Raw genomic sequence first — 27,130 nt, forward strand, 5'->3', positions numbered from 1 at the left:
GTCAGGGTATTTAGGGACCCCCAATATACAGAGAAACCTTGACGTTGGCTTGGGGGCATACACATAATTTTGCGCAAAATATATAACCAATATCTCTTAATTATATAATCATGTAGTGTTCTAGACTGGTTACTAATACCATTTAGTGAGCTGGGGGAAACCACGGATTGTTACTTACTCAGTATTACCCCTCCTCCCATGTACTGTACCTGAATGGTATTACTAAGCTAATTGAGCACCTGCCACTATCTATATGTATTTATCCAGGATTCCTAGACCTGATTAAGTAAACATGAGAAATAAAGAAACCTTTATAGGCATATAGGGACCAATATCCAGGTCAGTGTGGTGCCATAGCATGCACGTGGGAGAATACTTGATATTGTTCATCGCTCTGGGATAGCACCCTTTGGAGTACACCTTTTTTGGTAGAAATACCATTCAAAGTGACTATTCCAATATGTATTCTGCAAATCCAATGACCCCTCACTAAATAAAAAACACTCAAGGGCAGGTGGGAGGGTTGCTAGTTCAAGCTAAAGGAGTCTCCACCTTCGTATATAGGAGGGGTGCTGGACTTGACACTCTATTTTTAAGCCTAAAAAATGGTGCTACCATGCTGAGATTTAGAAAACAAACTTTAACAAAAAAACAATCGGGCACAAAACTAAAATAAAGAATGTTCCTATAGTTGATTGATTAACTGTACCAATTATATCGGTTAAATCATAATAATTTTAAAAACTATTAAAGGCTGCTCCCAAATAACAATCTGCCAATTGTTCAATTTGAAGAAGATTAATATAGAACTACAGTATATATACACACAATTGAATTTGTGGTCAATGGTGTATATAAAAGAGAGCGCCACACGATTGGATTGATCATACAAAATTCATCAATTTATTAATATAGCATATTTTAAAAAATTATATAAAAAGTTTTAATCAATTAGATGATACAGACAATAGTTAATAAAAAAAAACAAATAAACACACACTTGTTGAGTGGATACAATAAAATTAAATAGTTAATTCAGCATAGTCGGCTTTAGAGTTATAATTATAATTCATAAAAAACTTTGTATCAGATATAGGCTCTGGTAGAAATCGGAAAGAAATGGTAGGACTCTCAATGCAGCATTTGTGCTGTGTTAGAGATAGTGCAGAGGACCCCAAAGGGAAGAGGGCAATATGGTTGTATTAAACCCTAGGGTTTGTAGTACTGCAATGAAAAGAGAGAGAATACAGGTAGACACTAAGGGTCCATTCATACCCACTCCTAGTGGGCCAAATTCAGCCCATGTCCAATGTTTGGGACTTGCACATGCGCAGGTGCAAACCACGGAAGTGAACGGCTTTGCCAACTTTCACACTCACTGATCAATTCACGCCAGAGGGGGCAGGCGGCTAGAAAGAGAGCAGAGGAGGTGTGTTCATTGGGGAGTTGGGTGCACTGACCTGTTCGCTAGGCTGCGAGTATACACAGTGTAGTAAACAGGTCTGAATCATACCTTAAGAACACTGGCAGAACAATTCTAATGAACTCTGGAGTAAAATTGAGGATCTTAGCATTTGGCCCCGGCCAGTTCACTTTAGCCAGTTCTTCATAAAATTTTCTGTCATCTGGAGAAGAAAGACTCTTATGTTAGACTGTTATTTGTAGACTATAGCTCTGCTTTTAACACTGTCGTGCCTGCGGTGTTGATTGCAAAGCTTAAGGAGATTGGTTACAATGCTCCTACGTGTGACTGGCTGTTGGATTTCTTAATTGATTGTCCGCAGTCAGTCAGAATGGGTTGAACTGTCTCATCTGAGCTTGTCTTAAAAGTAGGTGTCCCTGAGGGATGTGTCTTGAGTCCCTTTTTAAATCATTGTATACTTGTATTGTTTTTCAGAATCAGAGTCCAACCTCATTGTTAAATTCGCTGATGATACTAGGGCGGTGGGTTTGATTAGTGAAGGGGAAGAGGATGGTTATAAAACGGATGTGCAGCAACTGATAAAATGGGGAGAGGCTAATAATTTACTCTTGAATAGTAAAAAAAAAAAAGAGATGTTATAGATTATAGGAGATCGAGGCAATCCACCATTAGACCGCTACTTTTAAATGGTGAAGAGGTGGAGAGGGTCAGTAATATAACATTTCTAGGTATTATGTTCACTGAAGACCTGGTGTGGTCCGAGCATACCACCATAGTGGTTAGCGAGGCCCAGCAACGCCTTTCTTTCTTGCGGAGACTTAGGGCAGAGGGGTTACTGTATCTAGGCCAATACTTGTGAATTTTTACTGCTGTGTAATTGAGAACCTATTAACAAAAAAAAATATTGGCCAACCCTTGCCTAGGATGGCAGTAAAATTAAGACTAATAAAATGAATTTAAATTCTATCCTTGTTATTCTCTTTTCTCCCTGTTACCTTCTGGAAAATGTTATTGATGTTTAGGTTGCCGTACTAGTCGGCTGCGTATCCAGGTCAGTGTGGTGCCATAGCATGCACGTGGGAGAATACTTGATATTGTTCATCGCTCTGGGATAGCACCCTTTGGAGTACACCTTTTTTGGTAGAAATACCATTCAAAGTGACTATTCCAATATGTATTCTGCAAATCCAATGACCCCTCACTAAATAAAAAACACTCAAGGGCAGGTGGGAGGGTTGCTAGTTCAAGCTAAAGGAGTCTCCACCTTCGTATATAGGAGGGGTGCTGGACTTGACACTCTATTTTTAAGCCTAAAAAATGGTGCTACCATGCTGAGATTTAGAAAACAAACTTTAACAAAAAAACAATCGGGCACAAAACTAAAATAAAGAATGTTCCTATAGTTGATTGATTAACTGTACCAATTATATCGGTTAAATCATAATAATTTTAAAAACTATTAAAGGCTGCTCCCAAATAACAATCTGCCAATTGTTCAATTTGAAGAAGATTAATATAGAACTACAGTATATATACACACAATTGAATTTGTGGTCAATGGTGTATATAAAAGAGAGCGCCACACGATTGGATTGATCATACAAAATTCATCAATTTATTAATATAGCATATTTTAAAAAATTATATAAAAAGTTTTAATCAATTAGATGATACAGACAATAGTTAATAAAAAAAAACAAATAAACACACACTTGTTGAGTGGATACAATAAAATTAAATAGTTAATTCAGCATAGTCGGCTTTAGAGTTATAATTCTAATTCATAAAAAACTTTGTATCAGATATAGGCTCTGGTAGAAATCGGAAAGAAATGGTAGGACTCTCAATGCAGCATTTGTGCTGTGTTAGAGATAGTGCAGAGGACCCCAAAGGGAAGAGGGCAATATGGTTGTATTAAACCCTAGGGTTTGTAGTACTGCAATGAAAAGAGAGAGAATACAGGTAGACACTAAGGGTCCATTCATACCCACTCCTAGTGGGCCAAATTCAGCCCGTGTCCAATGTTTGGGACTTGCACATGCGCAGGTGCAAACCACGGAAGTGAACGGCTTTGCCAACTTTCACACTCACTGATCAATTCACGCCAGAGGGGGCAGGCGGCTAGAAAGAGAGCAGAGGAGGTGTGTTCATTGGGGAGTTGGGTGCACTGACCTGTTCGCTAGGCTGCGAGTATACACAGTGTAGTAAACAGGTCTGAATCATACCTTAAGAACACTGGCAGAACAATTCTAATGAACTCTGGAGTAAAATTGAGGATCTTAGCATTTGGCCCCGGCCAGTTCACTTTAGCCAGTTCTTCATAAAATTTTCTGTCATCTGGAGAAGAAAGACTCTTATGTTAGACTGTTATTTGTAGACTATAGCTCTGCTTTTAACACTGTCGTGCCTGCGGTGTTGATTGCAAAGCTTAAGGAGATTGGTTACAATGCTCCTACGTGTGACTGGCTGTTGGATTTCTTAATTGATTGTCCGCAGTCAGTCAGAATGGGTTGAACTGTCTCATCTGAGCTTGTCTTAAAAGTAGGTGTCCCTGAGGGATGTGTCTTGAGTCCCTTTTTAAATCATTGTATACTTGTATTGTTTTTCAGAATCAGAGTCCAACCTCATTGTTAAATTCGCTGATGATACTAGGGCGGTGGGTTTGATTAGTGAAGGGGAAGAGGATGGTTATAAAACGGATGTGCAGCAACTGATAAAATGGGGAGAGGCTAATAATTTACTCTTGAATAGTAAAAAAAAAAAAGAGATGTTATAGATTATAGGAGATCGAGGCAATCCACCATTAGACCGCTACTTTTAAATGGTGAAGAGGTGGAGAGGGTCAGTAATATAACATTTCTAGGTATTATGTTCACTGAAGACCTGGTGTGGTCCGAGCATACCACCATAGTGGTTAGCGAGGCCCAGCAACGCCTTTCTTTCTTGCGGAGACTTAGGGCAGAGGGGTTACTGTATCTAGGCCAATACTTGTGAATTTTTACTGCTGTGTAATTGAGAACCTATTAACAAAAAAAAATATTGGCCAACCCTTGCCTAGGATGGCAGTAAAATTAAGACTAATAAAATGAATTTAAATTCTATCCTTGTTATTCTCTTTTCTCCCTGTTACCTTCTGGAAAATGTTATTGATGTTTAGGTTGCCGTACTAGTCGGCTGCGTAACAGTTTTTTTCCTTCTATTTGTCTATTGTCAAGTTTTTATTATAGTATGTAATCTGTGAGTATTTCCTTCTTTTCTCTTTTTATGAAATTTCACTTATGCATTTCTTTTAATGTAATAGTGACAATAAAATGATTTGATTGATTGTAGGCCCGACGTAATAACACATGAGTTTGGCGTCTGTGCAGGATTTTGGCAGATTTTTCTTTTGAAGGGGTAATCATTTACAGGACATAGTTTTGCTTATTAGTGATTGACCCTTTAAATAACAGTCTGAACTCGTACCTGCTAGTAACCCCCCATTTACCATCACTGTGGGTGCATGTATAGAACTTTTGGGAGCTGCTGTTTTTGCCCCCAGTTCCTCTATCCCATGAATAGATGCTGGGTGAGACTATGCCTTGAACGTGATATAATGGAGAGTGATAAACTATCAACCAACCAGCCCCCAACTGTCCTTTTTCATACATTGCCTGTAACATGACAGTTGATTGGCTGATACTTTGTCTTTCTCTGAATTATCACTTTTCAAACTTAGTACATCTGGCCGGGTGTGAGATTGTGCACAGCATCTACAGTATTTGCAGCTGAGCATCAAGTGAGAGGGGGCATCCGGTTCCCCCATCCCTGTGCATGAAACTCTGTGACTAGGGAGGCCAATCCTGGGATCGGTGGGATCCCGGGATTTTGGCTTAAAAATGGCGGGATTTGAATCCCGGGATTGACCCTTCCAATCCCGGGATTCGTACCTGATTGTAAAAAAAACAGCAGACGGCTGTTTGGAACAGTGTCTGTGCGTGCTGTAGCGGCATGACGGTGGCTGGGCTACGCAGCGTGAACCCTGACATCACACCACGCTGCACAGCCCGACCGCCGTCATGCCGCTGCAGCACAGTAGCACACTGTTCTGAATTGTTCGCCTGGCCGCCCGCCCGCTGAGGCTCCCAGCCGCTCGCCCGCTGAGCAGCAACTAGTCGCCCGCTGAGGAGCTCTGTGTCGCCCGCCCACCCCCCGCTGAGGACCTCCTAGCCACCCGCCCGCCCGCTGAGCAGCACCTAGCCAAGCTCAGTAGCTCCCAGCCGCATGCCCGCTGAAGATGGTCCTGACACTGCCTGTCACCACCATCATGTAAGTGACAGCGCAGTGCAGGGCAGGAGGGATAGTGGGGATTAGTCGGGAACCTGTTTTTTTTTCTTTTTTTTTAACCATGGAGGCCAATCCCTGGATCCCGGGAATCCCGGGATTGAGCATTTTTCAATCCCGAATCCCGGGATTGAAAAAATGCCCCGGGATTGGCCTCCCTATCTGTGACCCATGGTGGGACAATGGGACAGTGCCACAAAATACAATTTCATGTCACCCTGTTTTATTTCTGATCTTCATTATTTTTTTAGGATTTTGCAGCTGTTGACGAGGAAAATTAAAGAAAACAAAAACACCTTTCTGCAGCTGTTTAACATTGTGTTTCATATTTGTATCCTGATTCTTTCCTTCTGCAAATGTGAGACCCGGAGCCCAGCACCTGGATGTCATCTGTCTGTAAAGAGGAAGTTTTTATTTCCTTATAAATATTCCCAGGATGGAGATGTCATTATAGGCGGAATATTCACTGTGAATGGCAAGGTGTCAGGGCTGCCATATAATTATAGAATCTATAGACCGATGTGTGCATGGTAAGTGATTAGTCTGCTGAACGAAGTCATTATGTCAGACTTTCCTACTTTTGAAAACTAGTTTCAGCTAGATTTAAATGCTCCAAAAATGTGCAGTGCTGTTAAGAGGGTGTGTCATGCTCTGCCCAGAGGGCGTGTCTAACTTCACCTATGGGCGTATCTATTGACACTAAGGGGTGTGTCAATAGATACGCCCATCCGTTTTTGATTTATTGATACATACAAATAATATAAAACTATACCATTGGTACAGACTTATAATAAAAAAGATTAGATATAAAAAAGCATATACAGTATGCACTCCTTTGTGAATTCTAACAGCAGCTAATAGTCCCGATATTTATTATTTCGAATAAGCTCTCCTTGAGCCAGGATTTAAATATTAGTCCAGCTCAGTGTACATTCATGGAATAACAGTTTAGTGAAAGGTCACTGAATGATAGGTAGCCAATAGTTGTATTATAGCTCCGTCCTGTCCACACTCCGCCAGCTGTCGTCGCCTGTTGACGACCAGCTGATTTATCTGTGTGCGGAGAGCGAGCCGTCCGCCTTTGGCAACAGCTTAGATGGAAACGCTTAATTGCCGGGGAATCGGAGAGACAGTGTGCAGTGCAGGTTAACTCACCCAGACTTATGTTTTCTGCAGATGAAAGGCTAGCGTAGTTGATGCTGTAAACGGTGGGGAGTCCTTGTTAATAGATGGTACAGAGAGTCGGCTGAATGAATGAAGGTATACTGCGGGAGCCTTTTACGGAAGCTGCTGAAAGTAGTTTCACATGTGGAGAAAACTTTAGCTCTGTAACTTGATGCGTTTCTCCACTATAACTGTGTGTAGCGGTTTCTTCAGAAGGGTATGAACAGAGATCTCAAGCGGTGATTTTTAAAACACTGATATCCAATCGTATTGAATCACTCATTAGTGCTTCCAAGTGATTTATTAACCCTCCATGGTTTGGGTTAAGAAGGAGTAGGTTTATTACTTGTAGATGAACTACTATTCAGTGTTCCAAGGGTAGCATCATATCATAGCCATATATCACAATATTTAGTTGCACAATGTATACATACAAAAAAAATGGCAAAAAATTATCCATAAAAACAAAACATAACAAGGACAAAAAAAGGGGAATGGCATCCTATAACAATTTACAAAGGAAGAGAGCAACATATAGAGCACACATGGTAACTATACTGAAAGACAAGTATTAGAGAAAACAGCAATTCTAGATGAGGGACACAGTGGCTCACCACATAGAGCTCTGGTCCAGCAATGCACATTATAGCAGAGCACAGGTTCTAATCCCACACTCCTATGACCTCGCAGGATTGATTTTTTCATAACAATATATTTCATAAACACTAATTGTTTGTTCTTTATTATGATTAATTAATCATTTATTCATTATTTAAGCATTATTTATACTAATCTAATTGTATTTTCTACACAGTTGAATCTACTGATGGTATTGTACACCATTTGTCTGAAAATGTGATAACTAAAATGAAATATACTATACTATAGCGGGTGGTCTTAGAGCCAACCTTATAAAGCATGAGGAAAAAGGGAAAGGAAAAGAGGTGAACAGATACAGCATATGAAAAAGCGTATCCTTATGTGTAAGAGAAAAAATTACCACAAAAGATTTATTTCGATGAAGGGTATATATTAATGGGGTGCAAGAAGAGGGTTAAAAGTCAGATGTTATTCAACTCTATACATTCATTTTGACCTGCCGGATGTAGGCTATTCAATGCAAATATCCAATAAGCCTCCTTCCTGCACAGTTGATTTGGCCTATCAACCCCCCCCCCCCCCCTTGGGGTGGTATCGATGGTCTCAATCCCTTGAATGGTTAGATCATCGATAGCACCCTGATGTTTAAGCTTTACGTGGCGTGAAAAGCTATGTGTACACATTTAAGGATATTCCTTCTGTGTTCTAAAAACCTCACATTTAGTGAGCGAGTCGTGCTGCCTACATACTGAGCACCGCACAAACAAGTAATCAAATAAATGACATAAGTAGAAGTACAATTAATAAAGTTCTCAATTGTGTGTACTGTACCAATAGCTGGGGAAGAGAAATGTGTACTGTTTAATTTACATGTTATACATTTCGATCTTCGGCATTTATGGCAACCTTTATGATGGTTATGAGATAGATTTGTATTACTGGGGTCTGGTAGAAAATTACTTGGGGCAAGGGAGTTTTTAAGGGTAGTGTTCCTTTTGAAGACCACCCTTGGAGAGTCCTCCAATGAATCTGACAGAAATGTGTCGCTTTTAAGGATTTTAAAGTTCTTATGTATAATCTATTTCAACTGTTTCAAATAAGTATTGAACTTAGAAACAAAAATGGGTGTGGGGTTCTCTAAGAAATCTGAATTTTTGTGTTTGATACTGCTAGTTAATAGAGAGTCACGATTGACTTCTAATATGTCTTTCTTAGTACTAGATAAGAGATCTTCAGGATATCCTGCATCTCTAAAAGCAATAGTGAGTTCATTAATTTGTCTCTCAAAGTCAGGGTCATCTGAACAATTATGCCGAATTCTCAAATATTGGCTCTTGGGTATATTCTCAACCCAAGGCCGATGGTGGCTGCTTTTAAAATTCAGATAATTGTGACTTCTGTATGATAAGTTGAAGTATGGATGATTCCCTCCCTGACCGAGAGAGCGATATCCAAAAAGTTAATTTCTGAAGTGTGAACAGTGCTGGTGAATTTTAAACCATAAGTGTTAGAATTAAGGAATGTAACAAAATTGTGCGCTGAAGAAATGTCCTCTTCCCAAACAAAAAATAAATCTTCTATGTACCACCCATAGAACACCAGATTCGCCCCAAATGGGCCACGCCAGACATAGTCCTCCTCGATGTGACCCATGTAGAGGTTGGCAAAACTCGGGGCGAATCTGGTGCCCATGGCTGTACCCAGAATCTGTAAATAAAAAGACCCATTGAATGTGAAGTAATTATGTGATAAATAAAGTGTACTGCATTCAACAAAAAAATCACGTTTGGTGTCACTGAGGCCCTCATCTTGATCTAGATAGTGTTTGAGTACCTCTATACCTCCTTGATGAGGGATAGTACTATATGGAGATTCAACATCACATGTTATAATTAAATAATCTGGTTTCCATCTAAAAGTTTTGATTCTATTAAGGAACTGTGATGTATCTCTAATGTAGGACCTCAGTGACACCGCTCGTCCCTGAAGTTGCACATCTACAAAAGCCGATAAATAAGAAGTGAGGGACCCTACACCTGAAATAAAAGGGGGGTGAAGTGACAGATTTGTGTATTTTTGGTAAATGGTAATATGTGGGAGAGACCGGAAAAGGATTGTGTAAAAAATTGTGCTCCTTCTTGGATATCGCTCCCTCAGCCAGGGCTTTATCTAGCAGATTTAGTTTTATTTAGAGTGTGGGGGGGGGGGGGTTGGGTCCTTTTGTAGAATCTCATAGAATTTTCTGTTATTCAATTGACGGTAAGCTTATTTGACATAGTCAACTTTATCTTGGATGATTGTCCCCCCCCCTTATGTGCTGACTTTATGATGATGGAATCATCCCTTATCAATGATGATGGTTATCTTTTTTTAGGATAGTATTTTTATCATTAGCTTTATCACATAAGGATTTAAAATCCTGCAGGGTTAAGGAGTAAAAGGCCTCAATACAAACATCTTTCTGTTGTATTGGGTAAAACTCAGATCTTTTCCTGAGTTTACTCACATTTTTTGAAGTAAGGTACATAGGGACAGGGGGAGGAGAGCTCGTTCCATTCTCACTCTGTAAGTCTTGCAGTATACAGATGGGGCATGTCTCATCTTTGCAGGGGATGGCGATGGCGACGCCAGGCGCTATCCCCCCCAGCCGCCATCTGTACAGCGAGAAGGGGACGCGCGCGCACGAGAGACGCACGCGTCCCCTTCCGACGGAGCTTCCAACGCTTCCCCGGGTGACCGCCGGCTTGTCGGCGGTCACTTGAGGTGCCTGCCACCTCCCCGCACCCCCCCTAACCCTGTCCATCTCCCTGAAGCAGAAACAGACAGGGTTCCCATTGCCCCGCCGACGGAAACTGAGACGCACGTGCGGGAGAGACGCACGCGCGTCTCAGTCAGATTTCGAGCCCGGCTGCTGGCGGATCGCCAGCGGTGATGTTCTGGCGATTCGCCAGCAAAGAATAGCTCACCACATAGAGCTCTGGTCCAGCAATGCACATTATAGCAGAGCACAGGTTCTAATCCCACACTCCTATGACCTCGCAGGATTGATTTTTTCATAACAATATTTTACATAAACACTAATTGTTTGTTCTTTATTATGATTAATTAATTATTTATTCATTATTTAAGCATTATTTATACTAATCTAATTGTATTTTCTACACAGTTGAATCTACTGATAGTATTGTACACCATTTGTCTGAAAATGTGATAACTAAAATGAAATATACTATACTATAGCGGGTGGTCTTAGAGCCAACCTTATAAAGCATGAGGAAAAAGGGAAGGGAAAAGAGGTGAACAGATACAGCATATGAAAAAGCGTATCCTTATGTGTAAGAGAAAAAATTACCACAAAAGATTTATTTCGATGAAGGGTATATACTAATGGGGTGCAAGAAGAGGGTTAAAAGTCAGATGTTATTCAACTCTATACATTCATTTTGACCTGCCGGATGTAGGCTATTAAATGCAAATATCCAATAAGCCTCCTTCCTGCACAGTTGATTTGGCCTATCAACCCCCCCCCCCTTGGGGTGGTATCGATGGTCTCAATCCCTTGAATGGTTAGATCATCGATAGCACCCTGATGTTTAAGCTTTACGTGGCGTGAAAAGCTATGTGTACACATTTAAGGATATTCCTTCTGTGTTCTAAAAACCTCACATTTAGTGAGCGAGTCGTGCTGCCTACATACTGAGCACCGCACAAACAAGTAATCAAATAAATGACATAAGTAGAAGTACAATTAATAAAGTTCTCAATTGTGTGTACTGTACCAATAGCTGGGGAAGAGAAATGTGTACTGTTTAATTTACATGTTATACATTTCGATCTTCGGCATTTATGGCAACCTTTATGATGGTTATGAGATAGATTTGTATTACTGGGGTCTGGTAGAAAATTACTTGGGGCAAGGGAGTTTTTAAGGGTAGTGTTCCTTTTGAAGACCACCCTTGGAGAGTCCTCCAATGAATCTGACAGAAATGTGTCGCTTTTAAGGATTTTAAAGTTCTTATGTATAATCTATTTCAACTGTTTCAAATAAGTATTGAACTTAGAAACAAAAATGGGTGTGGGGTTCTCTAAGAAATCTGAATTTTTGTGTTTGATACTGCTAGTTAATAGAGAGTCACGATTGACTTCTAATATGTCTTTCTTAGTACTAGATAAGAGATCTTCAGGATATCCTGCATCTCTAAAAGCAATAGTGAGTTCATTAATTTGTCTCTCAAAGTCAGGGTCATCTGAACAATTATGCCGAATTCTCAAATATTGGCTCTTGGGTATATTCTCAACCCAAGGCCGATGGTGGCTGCTTTTAAAATTCAGATAATTGTGACTTCTGTATGATAAGTTGAAGTATGGATGATTCCCTCCCTGACCGAGAGAGCGATATCCAAAAAGTTAATTTCTGAAGTGTGAACAGTGCTGGTGAATTTTAAACCATAAGTGTTAGAATTAAGGAATGTAACAAAATTGTGCGCTGAAGAAATGTCCTCTTCCCAAACAAAAAATAAATCTTCTATGTACCACCCATAGAACACCAGATTCGCCCCAAATGGGCCACGCCAGACATAGTCCTCCTCGATGTGACCCATGTAGAGGTTGGCAAAACTCGGGGCGAATCTGGTGCCCATGGCTGTACCCAGAATCTGTAAATAAAAAGACCCATTGAATGTGAAGTAATTATGTGATAAATAAAGTGTACTGCATTCAACAAAAAAATCACGTTTGGTGTCACTGAGGCCCTCATCTTGATCTAGATAGTGTTTGAGTACCTCTATACCTCCTTGATGAGGGATAGTACTATATGGAGATTCAACATCACATGTTATAATTAAATAATCTGGTTTCCATCTAAAAGTTTTGATTCTATTAAGGAACTGTGATGTATCTCTAATGTAGGACCTCAGTGACACCGCTCGTCCCTGAAGTTGCACATCTACAAAAGCCGATAAATAAGAAGTGAGGGACCCTACACCTGAAATAAAAGGGGGGTGAAGTGACAGATTTGTGTATTTTTGGTAAATGGTAATATGTGGGAGAGACCGGAAAAGGATTGTGTAAAAAATTGTGCTCCTTCTTGGATATCGCTCCCTCAGCCAGGGCTTTATCTAGCAGATTTAGTTTTATTTAGAGTGTGGGGGGGGGGGGTTGGGTCCTTTTGTAGAATCTCATAGAATTTTCTGTTATTCAATTGACGGTAAGCTTATTTGACATAGTCAACTTTATCTTGGATGATTGTCCCCCCCCCTTATGTGCTGACTTTATGATGATGGAATCATCCCTTATCAATGATGATGGTTATCTTTTTTTAGGATAGTATTTTTATCATTAGCTTTATCACATAAGGATTTAAAATCCTGCAGGGTTAAGGAGTAAAAGGCCTCAATACAAACATCTTTCTGTTGTATTGGGTAAAACTCAGATCTTTTCCTGAGTTTACTCACATTTTTTGAAGTAAGGTACATAGGGACAGGGGGAGGAGAGCTCGTTCCATTCTCACTCTGTAAGTCTTGCAGTATACAGATGGGGCATGTCTCATCTTTGCAGGGGATGGCGATGGCGACGCCAGGCGCTATCCCCCCCAGCCGCCATCTGTACAGCGAGAAGGGGACGCGCGCGCACGAGAGACGCACGCGTCCCCTTCCGACGGAGCTTCCAACGCTTCCCCGGGTGACCGCCGGCTTGTCGGCGGTCACTTGAGGTGCCTGCCACCTCCCCGCACCCCCCCTAACCCTGTCCATCTCCCTGAAGCAGAAACAGACAGGGTTCCCATTGCCCCGCCGACGGAAACTGAGACGCACGTGCGGGAGAGACGCACGCGCGTCTCAGTCAGATTTCGAGCCCGGCTGCTGGCGGATCGCCAGCGGTGATGTTCTGGCGATTCGCCAGCAAAGAATAGCTCACCACATAGAGCTCTGGTCCAGCAATGCACATTATAGCAGAGCACAGGTTCTAATCCCACACTCCTATGACCTCGCAGGATTGATTTTTTCATAACAATATTTTACATAAACACTAATTGTTTGTTCTTTATTATGATTAATTAATTATTTATTCATTATTTAAGCATTATTTATACTAATCTAATTGTATTTTCTACACAGTTGAATCTACTGATAGTATTGTACACCATTTGTCTGAAAATGTGATAACTAAAATGAAATATACTATACTATAGCGGGTGGTCTTAGAGCCAACCTTATAAAGCATGAGGAAAAAGGGAAGGGAAAAGAGGTGAACAGATACAGCATATGAAAAAGCGTATCCTTATGTGTAAGAGAAAAAATTACCACAAAAGATTTATTTCGATGAAGGGTATATACTAATGGGGTGCAAGAAGAGGGTTAAAAGTCAGATGTTATTCAACTCTATACATTCATTTTGACCTGCCGGATGTAGGCTATTAAATGCAAATATCCAATAAGCCTCCTTCCTGCACAGTTGATTTGGCCTATCAACCCCCCCCCCTTGGGGTGGTATCGATGGTCTCAATCCCTTGAATGGTTAGATCATCGATAGCACCCTGATGTTTAAGCTTTACGTGGCGTGAAAAGCTATGTGTACACATTTAAGGATATTCCTTCTGTGTTCTAAAAACCTCACATTTAGTGAGCGAGTCGTGCGGCCTACATACTGAGCACCGCACAAACAAGTAATCAAATAAATGACATAAGTAGAAGTACAATTAATAAAGTTCTCAATTGTGTGTACTGTACCAATAGCTGGGGAAGAGAAATGTGTACTGTTTAATTTACATGTTATACATTTCGATCTTCGGCATTTATGGCAACCTTTATGATGGTTATGAGATAGATTTGTATTACTGGGGTCTGGTAGAAAATTACTTGGGGCAAGGGAGTTTTTAAGGGTAGTGTTCCTTTTGAAGACCACCCTTGGAGAGTCCTCCAATGAATCTGACAGAAATGTGTCGCTTTTAAGGATTTTAAAGTTCTTATGTATAATCTGTTTCAACTGTTTCAAATAAGTATTGAACTTAGAAACAAAAATGGGTGTGGGGTTCTCTAAGAAATCTGAATTTTTGTGTTTGATACTGTTAGTTAATAGAGAGTCACGATTGACTTCTAATATGTCTTTCTTAGTACTAGATAAGAGATCTTCAGGATATCCTGCATCTCTAAAAGCAATAGTGAGTTCATTAATTTGTCTCTCAAAGTCAGGGTCATCTGAACAATTATGCCGAATTCTCAAATATTGGCTCTTGGGTATATTCTCAACCCAAGGCCGATGGTGGCTGCTTTTAAAATTCAGATAATTGTGACAGTCTACTTCTGTATGATAAGTTGAAGTATGGATGATTCCCTCTCTGACCGAGAGAGCGATATCCAAAAAGTTAATTTCTGAAGTGTGAACAGTGCTGGTGAATTTTAAACCATAAGTGTTAGAATTAAGGAATGTAACAAAATTGTGCGCTGAAGAAATGTCCTCTTCCCAAACAAAAAATAAATCTTCTATGTACCACCCATAGAACACCAGATTCGCCCCAAATGGGCCACGCCAGACATAGTCCTCCTCGATGTGACCCATGTAGAGGTTGGCAAAACTCGGGGCGAATCTGGTGCCCATGGCGGTACCCAGAATCTGTAAATAAAAAGACCCATTGAATGTGAAGTAATTATGTGATAAATAAAGTGTACTGCATTCAACAAAAAAATCACGTTTGGTGTCACTGAGGCCCTCATCTTGATCTAGATAGTGTTTGAGTACCTCTATACCTCCTTGATGAGGGATAGTACTATATGGAGATTCAACATCACATGTTATAGTTAAATAATCTGGTTTCCATCTAAAAGTTTTGATTCTATTAAGGAACTGTGATGTATCTCTAATGTAGGACCTCAGTGACAACACTCGTCCCTGAAGTTGCACATCTACAAAAGCCGATAAATAATCTTTTCCTGAGTTTACTCACATTTTTTGAAGTAAGGTACATAGGGACAGGGGGAGGAGAGCTCGTTCCATTCTCACTCTGTAAGTCTTGCAGTATACAGATGGGGCATGTCTCATCTTTGCAGGGGATGGCGATGGCGACGCCAGGCGCTATCCCCCCCAGCCGCCATCTGTACAGCGAGAAGGGGACGCGCGCGCATGAGAGGCGCACGCGTCCCCTTCCGACGGAGCTTCCAACGCTTCCCTGGGTGACCGCCGGCTTGACGGCGGTCACTCAAGGTCCCTGCCACCTCCCCGCACCCCCCCTAACCCTGTCCATCTCCCTGAAGCAGAAACAGACAGGGTTCCCATTGCCCCGCCGACGGAAACTGAGACGCACGTGCGGGAGAGACGCACGCGCGTCTCAGTCAGATTTCGAGCCCGGCTGCTGGCCGACAAGCCGGCGGTGACACGGGGGAAGCGCTGGAAGCGACATCGGAAGTGGACATGCGCGCCCCCTTCTCGCTATACAGATGGCGGCTAGCGGGGGATGGTGGCTGACGTCGCCATCGCCATCCCCTGCAAAGATGAGCCAATCTGTTGTTTCCCTGAATCTCCTATTGTAGGACCTAACCTGATTATTTGTATAATCGGCAATGTCACGTGAAAGTTTGTTGTTCTTTGATTTAATTAGAAATTGTTCATACTCGTCTATTTTCTGATTTAGTTCAATATCATATTCAGCAAATTCTGGACAAGTTTTATGCGCTTTTAACAAATTTTGAACCTTTGTGATCTCTACATTGGTTTCAGACACTTTTGTTTCTCTATAGGAAATGGGAAGCTTGATCAGATCAATTGAACACTGTTTAAGGGTCTCATTCCACTTGGAGGTTAACTCGGGATCCTCTTGAAAAGGAGCAGGTTTTAAAAATACGTAGGCCACTTGGAATCATTTTGTTATCTAAATATTTGGTTAATAACATTTTATCCAACCAGTGAAGTGTTTTGGTTTTCAACAAACCTTCTAGTTTTATGAACAGATGTGTAATCCCAGACGGGACAGGGTTATGCTGTATTCCATGAATGTACACTGAGCTGGACTAATATTATTTAAATCCTGGCTCAAGGAGAGCTTATTCTAAATACTAAATATCAGGACTATAGCTGCTGTTAGAATTCACAAAGGAGTGCATATATGCTTTTTTATATATAATCTTTTTTATAAGTCTGTACCAACGGTATAGTTTTATATTATTTGTATGTATCAATAAATCAAAAACACTTTTTACTATTTCCAATTGTGTGGCGCTCTCTGGATGTATGTGTTTATTCACACACACCCCTTGACTTTTCCAGTGTACCCATCCTGTAAACCATCCAATTTGCTAATTGGGAGCAGCCACCTACTTTAACCTTTATAAATTCCCTAGTTCTAAGGGTGAGTTTTTTAGTGCTTGCGGACGAATGGTTTTTCCTTAACCTAAGTCCTTTAGTTTAGTATATTTGGTGTATATTTGGGCAGCATTTACTATTGGTTAATATTAAAATTATAAATTCGCCAGTTATCTACACATTGTGGTAATATACATTCTGCTATCATTAGCGCTACATTTATACCGTTATTGTGAAGATTTATTTTCCTTGTAATTTTTTTTTTCTGTTTTTGTGTTTGAGGAATGGCATCTTTTGATATAAATTCTCGTAATCTTAGGCGTAGTCATCTAATGGGTACCAACATTAATATTGAAGATTTACAGCATAACCCTGTTCCGTCTGGGATTACACATCTATTCATAAAACTAGAAGGTTTGTTGAAAACCGAAACACGTCACTGGTTGGATAAAATGCTATTAACCAAATATTTAGATAAAAAAATTATTCCAAGTGGCCTACGTATTTTAAAACCTACTCCTTTCAAGAATTAACCACCAAGTGGAATGAGACCATTGATCAGTGTTCATTTGATCTGATCAATCTTCTCATTTCCTATAGAGAAACAAAAGTGTCTGAAACCAATGTAGAGATCACAAAGGTTCAAAATTTGTTAAAAGCGCATAAAACTTGTCCAGAATTTGCTGAATATGATATTGAACTAAATCAGAAAATAGACGAGTATGAACAATTTCTAATTAAATCAAAGAACAAAAAACGTTCACGTGACATTGCCGATTATAAAAATAATCAGGTTAGGTCCTACAATAGGAGATTCAGGGAAACTAACTATATATATATATATATATATATATATATATATATATATATATATATATATATATATAATCACACTTTGAAGTAGCACTCCTTAGCATAGAAAAGTTCTGGTGCACGCCACAAGCATGCCCGGAGCAGGTCAAAACATCCACAATGTAGAGGCGGCACACAAATCAGCAAAAGTAGCAGACACGGACCCTGTAATAGGTCAACGTTTCGAAGCTTTATTTTTTGCGCTTCTTCTTCAGGACCAATATACAAAATACACCAGTGACAAAAAGCAATATATACATACATACCGGTACGCCCACCGTCGTTCGTTTCCCAGCACCCCGCCGTGAGGTGACGTCATCGAGGCCAGACTGGTCGCATGCGTCCATACGTCAACGCGTCATGCCGCTGCCCATCCTGCCGGTCTCCTGCACTCAACCCCCTGGCGTCATGGCGTCTCCTGGTAGTCATAACGACCGGAGCTGTGTCTGACAAGACAATAACAAGAAATGCTTATAGTAGCAGAAGAAATGAAATCAGTGCATAAACAGACAAGCGGACATAACTCTGTATGAACTAATATATCAACAGTAAAGAACAAAACAAAATAAATCAGGAAAGGAATGTACAGATACATAATTGCAGTAAAGATCACTCATATTATACAAGAACAAACAGGTTCCAAAAGGGCATTTTCAAATAAAGCAATGTAACCCGGCTGATTCATTCAGCCCTTTAGGCGCCAGTGTCCCCAAACGGTGGATCCACTGAGCCTCACACCTCAACAGTTTTAACGATCTGTTTCCCCCTCTAATATTCACGGGTATATGGTCTATAATAATATACCTAAGCATGGGGATCGTATGTTTAGCCAGCATGAAATGCCTTGCTACGGGCTGATCGCTTTGTCCTTTAGCAAGAGCAGCTTTAATAGATGATCTGTACCCAGCCATTCTCTCCCTCAGGGTGCGCTCAGTCTTACCGACATAGTGCAACCCGCACGGACATGTGATCATATAAACAATGAACCGTGTTGTGCAGGTTACCCTATGCCGGATGACATAACGTTTGCCACTATGGGGGTGGCAAAAGGAGTCAGCCCTGGTGAGAGACTGGCACGTCGCACAACCAAGGCAACGATAGCATCCTGGATGCTGTACCAGAAACTGTTCACTGCTCTCAGCTTTTAATCTAGAGATATCAGTTTTCACCACATGGTCCCTGATATTTTTGCCACGTGTATAGCAAGGCATGATCTGACACCCGGACAGGTGTAGTGCCTGATCCGTCTGGATAATAGGCCAGTTGCGTTTCACAACTCTATTAATCCCGGCACTAGCCATATTAAAGTGGTTGACCCATGGAAGTTTGTTAGAAGCCCCAGAAGTTTTCAGAAGGTCGGCTCTGGACATAGCAAGGGCTTTGGATTTGGCCTCCACCAACAACTTACTCTCATACCCTCTAGCAAGAAAACGTGTTATCATCAGTTCAATCTGCTTTTCAGCCTCTTCCCTCTCACTGCAAATCCGCACAGCTCTGATGAACTGAGAGAAGGGAAGCCCGAATTTGAGTGACTTCGGGTGGAAACTACTGGCGTGTAGCACAGTGTTTCGATCCGTTTCCTTCCTAAAGAGATTAGTATTGATCTCACCTCAATTAATGGACACCAGGACATCAAGAAAGGCCACAGAAGTAGCACTAGTAGAGTAGGTGAATTTGATGCTACTATCCGTAGCATTATGTGTGTTAATCAGTACTCCAAACTGCTCATCACTTCCACTAGACACCATGAACAGATCGTCAATGTATCTGACATAAAAGACAATCATGCCAGACACATTGACGTCCGTGAAAAATATATCCTTTTCTGCCATAAGCATATATGCATTAGCATATGCCGGCGCGAAATTGCTACCCATAGAGCATCCGCTCATCTGGATATAAAACTTGTCGCAATATAGGAAACAATTGTGGGTGAGGAGCAGTTCGAGTACCCCAAGGACAAATTGCACATCAGGACCAGTGTATACCGGGTTGTCAGTCAGTAGTTTGCGTACTGCCAGCAACCCACCACCGTTGGGAATTACGGTATACAAACTGGTCACATCAACACTACATAACAATGCGCCAGTAGGTACATTTCCTATTTCAGTAAGGCGATTAATAAAAGATGTAGTGTCTAACAAGTAGCCAGGACTGGCCTGAACACAGGGCTGTAACAGGCAATCAATGTAGGTAGCAGCATTCTGAAACAGGGAACCCCGGGCTGCAATGATCGGCCGTCCTGGCGGTGCAACCAGCCTCTTATGGATCTTGGGTAAGGTGTAAATCAGCGGGACGGTGGGGTGACACACCCTCAGAGCTGTTGTCAATTCGGAAGATATGTGCCCCGCACCGACCGCCTCACCCAAGAAGCCATCCAACTTGGCTGCAAATAGCACAGTAGGATCACCATCCAACTTCCTATACACCTTGGTGTCAGATAGCTGTTTCTCTATTTCAAGCTGGTAATCGCAAAGGTCTTGAATGACCATGGCACTGCCTTTGTCGGCGGGCCGGATCATTATGTCAGCATAAGATGACAGATTCTTAAGGGCTTTATGCTCACCCATGGTCAAATTCGACCTGGGCAGTTGTTTAGGTAATTTAGTGAATACCTCATTCTCAACCTGTGTCTCCACCATCCTAGAAAACGTTCTTAATGAAGCATTATTAGAGAATGGTTCAAAGGATGAACGTCCCTGAAGTCTCTTAACAGGTAGCGGTATGTCGTCAGGCACAACTGGAACCTGTCTCAAATCGTCACGGTTCCCAAAGTGTTCTTTCAATTTGATTTGGCGTGTTAACTTATACTTCTCAATATCCCATTTCATAGTATTGAGTGGCACCGTGGGTACGAAAGATAAACCCCGGCCAAGCACTCTGTTCTCATCATCAGTCAACACATGTTTGGACAGATTCACTACGACTTGCTCACAGGGGGTCTCCCTCTGCTTCCCCTTGTTGTGCCCTCCACGACGGGTCCTAAATCTCTTATGGCGGGTCTCCTTGTTCTGGAACGTACCCCTAAAGGGACCTGTGTCGATTGACTCCCAGCAGCAGAGTTAGAGTCGGAGTCACTGGTAGTGCGTTGGTCTGTCGACGAATTTACATTAGCGCCATATCTGCGCTGCCTGTATTGGCGTCTCTGTTGTTGGCCATTCTGCGTTGCACCCTGAATCCACGTGTAGACGCGGTTCTGTTCGTAGTCTTGATTGACTTTTGCCAACTTTTGTCGTTTAAACTGGATCAAGTCACGTTTATACGCTGCGACCTGTTTTTCCAGTTTCTCAAGCCAGTTGGTATTAGTATCAGCTTGAAAGTTGGCTTTGTGCAAATCTTTAAATGTCTTTATACGATCTTGTGCAATGGCCATTTCCCACCCAGACTCCTCGATGACTAATAAGATGAGGTCTAGACTGCATTTATTAGTTATTGCAATCCACTTGCTGCAGAATGCAGTACTAAACCTCCCTATCGTTGGTGCATTCCGCACCCTAAAACCACGAGGGATACGTTTGCTCCGATAATAGTCACTCAAGGTGATACTGTGGTACTGGTAGTCAATCTCGCGTTGTCTCAACCGCAACCAGTCTTTATACAGAAACTCCAGGGGTCGGGCATCATTATCCTCATCCAGTATCTGTTTGGATAGAATCCCTTCCACCTCTGATTCCGAGTATGAAAAAGTTTTGCCGCAGGTCAACATGGACAGGTTAACACCGCCCACGGGTAAATCTTCACCACCACTTAAAAGCTCAGCCATACTGGAGATGGTACAGAGCAAGCAACTTGTATGTCCTGTATTAGTAGTGTAAAGCAAACACAATGGGTGCTGATACTCCTCCTCTATATATATATATATAGAGAGAGAGAGGTAGACAGCCTGGCACTCCCTCAGATGGGATTCAGTACCTGGGTGCCTTCTGGAACTAACAGGTAGTCTCGTAGGAAGGAACAGACAGCGGCACTCCAAGGATTTTCAACAGCGTGTATTAAAGCAAACCAACGTTTCGGGGTATCATTCACCCCTTTGTCAAGGTTATTGCACTTAAACCTTGATAAAGGGGTGAATGATACCCCGAAACGTTGGTTTGCTTTAATACACGCTGTTGAAAATCCTTGGAGTGCCGCTGTCTGTTCCTTCCTACGAGACTATATATATATATATATATATATATATATATATATATATATATATATATATATATACTACACAATAGTGTCTTCAGCGCCCTTTTCTTGTAATGTCCATATAATACAATAAAACAATAATAAAATCAATAATAGAATCAAAAAATTCTTTCAAGGTAGTTCTTTTGAAGAAAATTTCTTTTTATTTTGAAAAACGTGATCAGTACCCAACGCGTTTCGCCTCCAAAAGAAGCTTCATCATGGGTTTGTGATCTATAAAAGTATAATATACATACAATCACATATTTGGACATTACATACAAAACAATTTACATAAAAATTTATAAATATTTACATAAAATTATAGCAGCAATGGTATACAGATAGGGGGAACAAGCTTATATTAATACATTTCTTTTTTTGGGTAATTAATTATTTAATTAATCTATGAGATTTTTTATGAAATTTTTTAGAAGATTTTTAGAATTTTTTTAATTTTTCTAGAGAATTTTTTAGAGAATTTTCAGAGAATTTTCTGGTACATACCTTTTATTTGGAATACAACATTTTATGTCTTTCAAAGTCAGGTCCAATTTGATTGTGGACAAATATCCATGAAGGTCCGATAAATTATGGACCAAAAGATAGATAGAACCTGGTGGGTTTATACAAAAATAATTCCATTTAGGAATCCAAATAATATATGTATATATATATATATATATATATATATATATATATATATATATATATATATATATGGCCTTTTAAATTGGGTTTTTACATTTAGTACACATACCTTATTCACAGAACATGTAATATAAAATGAGTAATTTTCTCTAGAAGAACATCTATGGGAATGCGGTGGAGTTTCTAAAGAAAAACATAATACATGATTTGATTTTAACTTGTGGAAGTATAAATATATATATATAAAACCTTTTGGGTCCAATGCGTCTAGTATTTTTTTTACTACATACCTCCCAGGATTTAATTGGAAGCACATTCAGTGGTAAATGCAACCATACTAGATCCATAGGTTAATTAGATCCATAGGTTAATTATATCCGTAGATTAGTTTTTCATAAACCGTGGACTTCTGGGGTTAATCACCATAAATTTTTGGAATAAATCCTAACAAAAAATACATAATACATATTCACATATTCAACTGGTACCGAACTTTGCAATTAATTAGACTCTAATTTGTTTAAATTCAAAAATTACTGAATGTGTCTTACCCTCAGGTGTGGGGATATGTGCTCTCCTAGGGATCCAAGCAGCAAGTGAGTGAGATCTGGCTTGGACTGTGTATATATAGGGAGCTGTCTATGACATCACTTCCCTTATCCAATCAGAATGGAGTGATTTTGTTCCATTTAATTATATATTTTATCTTATATTATTTTATAAATAAACTCTATATACTGACTCAGTATATAACTGTGACTTAGTGGATAAATTTGTATATATATTAAATTTATAAGTGCAGAGATAGATATAAATAAATAAATAAATTGAGAAAAACGCCCCATAATGCATTGCGTTTATTTAGTTCTTATAAGTCTTTTTAGACCTTTAATATCAACCGGTATTACAGAAGTGTGGATGAGGCTGATGTTCATTTACATCCCTTCTATAAGATATTGATCTCTGGGGTAAAAGATTTTTTTAAACGTTTGGTTTTAACTTTATTTTCGGTTTGCGTTCCACCCAATACGGAGTGGAATGCACCGCCTTCTTACCCAGGAAATAAGTAATGCGAGGAGTTCTAAGGCGGAAGTATAACGTCCGCCGGCTTTAAGGTTTGGCGCGTCATAGCTTTTCGTTAGCTTCCTATGTTCCACCTACATCTAGGTAGGAACGCATTCATCTAATTCTCAAAACCTGCTTCATATGTATCTATTTGAAGGGCTATGCTGATTGCGTTCCATCTAATATGAGTTGGAACGCATCGCTATATTTTCTAGTGAGCGTGAATTCCAACATTAAACTATTTTATAATAGTGTGAACTAATTTATAGTGATGTAATGAATCCTATAGGTGGTGCTCATTATTCAATTGCAAAATTCCGGTCTCAGCTTTACAAATTAATAATATATCATTTAGCGTAAATACATACGCAATGACATAATAATAATAACTAATCAATGCATTAATGCAAAAAAACAATACAAACATAAGTAATAGCGTACGTACATAACAGGCATGGGAAATATACCCTACATATACTACACAACAAAAAATAATAATAAATAAATAATAAATAAATAAATAAAAAATAATAATTTATGGAAAAATATATATATATATACACAAATATGTGCATATAGTTTGCACATAGTTTTACATTTTCATATACTTTCACATTTCCATATATGTATATGTGAACTTCCGACTTTCGCCTCCATTATTAATGTATAGGCAAATAAGGATGATATACTTTGAGTTTTATACTTTCAACCCCATCAATGTTATATTAGCCAGAATTAAGGTGACATATAATAACTAATACAAGTAATATAGGTGTTAGTCCATTATTTATTACAATAATACCAGAGTAAATAATAAAATATTATGAAAACAATTCATTATAAAAAGGCTGTCACTTCAATGTTTTCATTGAGCCCCTTAGGGACTAGGGTATCCAATGTAAAAATCCAATAGGATTCTCTCATTGCCAAGGTACGGTCTTTATCACCCCCTCTAGGATCATCTTTAATATGTTCCAAGACCGAAAAACGAAAAGAGCACACCTCAGAATTATGCTCCTGTTCGAAATGTCTGGGGACACTGTGGTTCTGTACTTTCTTTTTTATATTTCTCAGATGTTCCTGGATGCGGATCTTTAAACATCTTTTGGTTTTTCCCACGTACCATTTATTACAGCCACATTTGGCCAAATATACCACGTAGGTTGAATCACATGTTATGACCCCATTAAATCTACATTCCTTTTTTAGGTTTTCTGGGATTTTGGGACCCTGTTTTTCTATGTACTTGCAGCAAATACATCTATTGCATGGGTATAAACCTTTTCTTTCAGGGAATAAAGAGATAGATGGAACTAAATTGTCTTTTGTTCCGATATTATTCAATTTGCTCGGTGCGAGTATACTTTTAAAGTTTTTAGCCTTCTTAAAGACAATATCAGGTTTATCGGGCAAGTGAGGTCCTAAAACTGGGTCTAATTTAAGCAAATGCCAGTGTTTATCCAAACATTTTTTTATTTTGTTATGTTCTTGGCTGAATTGGGTTATAAATGGCCTGATTTTCTTATCACTGGGGTGGTTCTCTTTCTCTTTTATGAGATCAGCTCTAATAGCCAGCGAGGCTTTTTTCTGATCTTGGCGAATATTACTTTCCTTATATCCCCTTTCCAGGAACCTATTTACCAAGATTTCAGACTGTTCCCAATAATTTTCGATATTGCTACAATTTTTGCGCATCTTCAAGATGGGCAAACGGAACGTTATTTTTCCATGTACTTAGATGGCAACTATCTGCCGGAATATAACTATTAGCATCGGTTTGCTTAAAAAAGTTTTTGTAGAAATGGTTTTATCATTTGGGTCAACAGAGATCACAATATCCAAGAAGTCTATTTCAATTGTATGATCCTTATAAGTGAATTTTAGATTATAATCATTAATCTGTAAGGTAAGAATAAAATCATCTAGACTGGTTTTATCTCCATCCCAGACCAACAGGATGTCGTCTATGTATCGTTTATAGAATTTTATTCTGTCATCTTTGTATCCCTCATTTGCATATAAGGTTTTATTTTCCCAATTGTCCATATAGCTATTCGCATAAGGGGGCAAATTTCGTACCCATAGCAGTCCCCTGCTTTTGAACGTAATGAGCCCCATTAAATTCGAAATGATTATGCTCCAAGATAAATCGGACCCCATTCAATAGAAAAAACATTTCCTTCTCCTCTATTTTAATGTCAGATTGGAGAATTTCTTTTATGGTTTGGACACCTTTGAGGTGGGGTATCGAAGTATATAATGCTTGTACATCTACTGTTACCCACCTATACGTGGGTTCCCATTCAAGATTTTGAATTTCTCTCAAGACCTGTGTAGAGTCTTTTAGGTAAGATTTTTGTACTTTAACATATATTTGTAATTTAAGATCTAAGAAATGAGAAAGATTTGCAGTAAGTGATTCTATTCCGGCGACTATAGGTCTTCCGGGAGGGAGGTCTCTATTTTTATGTACTTTTGGAATATGATAGAAGATAGGTATCTTCGGTTTCTCAATGTATAGATAATCCATTTCTTTCTTACATATAATACCTTCATCCTTCGCTTTTTTTAGGAGAGAGTACAGTTCTATTTTGTAGAGACTTATACTGGATTGCCATTCAATTTTTGGTACGTATCTGGATCATCTATTAATTTATAAGCTTCTGTTAAATAGGTAGAACGATCTTGGAGCACCACTGCCCCTCCTTTGTCTGCAACTTTTATTATTAGATCTTTATCTTTCTGCAAATCTTTCAATGCCTTTTTCTCTTGTGGAGTTAAATTACTACATTTTTGATTGTCGATTTTTAAAGTTTTAAAATCCTCCTTCACTAGATCTGAAAAAAATCTCTAAATGGCTACCTCTTGATTCCACCGGGTAGAATTTTGAGGGTGGGGCCACCAATGGTTTAGGGGTATTAGATTCTTTACATGGGTTTTTCAAAAAATGTCTTTCTAACGTTAGTCGTCTAATAAATTTGTTCAGATCTATGAACAGGTTAAATTTGTCTGAATGTTGATCTGGAGCAAATTTTAAACCTTTATTTAATATCTCTGTTTCTTGTTTGGATAGAATTTTTTTTGAAAGATTGATGACCCCTGTATGGTTGGGTCTTTCAAGAAGTGTGCTGTTCTTTTCTTTTTTGGGGAATTTTCGCCCTCCTCTTTTTCCCCTTCTCCTAGGTATCTCTTTTTTGTCGTGGGGGATTCCACTTCTGTAGAATATAGATCTTTCCTTAGTGTATGAGGGGAGATTGCCCTTCTTCTCCCATCTAAAAAATGTTCTGTGGGAGGAGATCTAAGGGTCTCAAATCTATTTGAGGTTTCTGGATAATACATTCTATTAGGTGACGCATACCTGTGACCTATAGATTTTTTGTATTCCCTTCGTGGTGGGGATCTATAAGGCTTTTCGTTCCATCTTTGGTGTGGACTCTCTCTTTGATATGGAGTTCTTTTTTGGTAGGAATTTCTTCCCTGATGGTAGTTTCTATCACGATATACATCCTGATAGTAATCTCTATTTTTATAGGAGTCTCTCCTCTGATGGGAGTTTCTACTTTGGTAATAATTCCTCCTCTGAAAGGAGTT

The sequence above is a fragment of the Crinia signifera genome, chromosome 1 (genome assembly GCF_055691185.1).
Source record: "Crinia signifera chromosome 1, ASM5569118v1, whole genome shotgun sequence".
Lineage (NCBI taxonomy): Eukaryota > Metazoa > Chordata > Amphibia > Anura > Myobatrachidae > Crinia > Crinia signifera.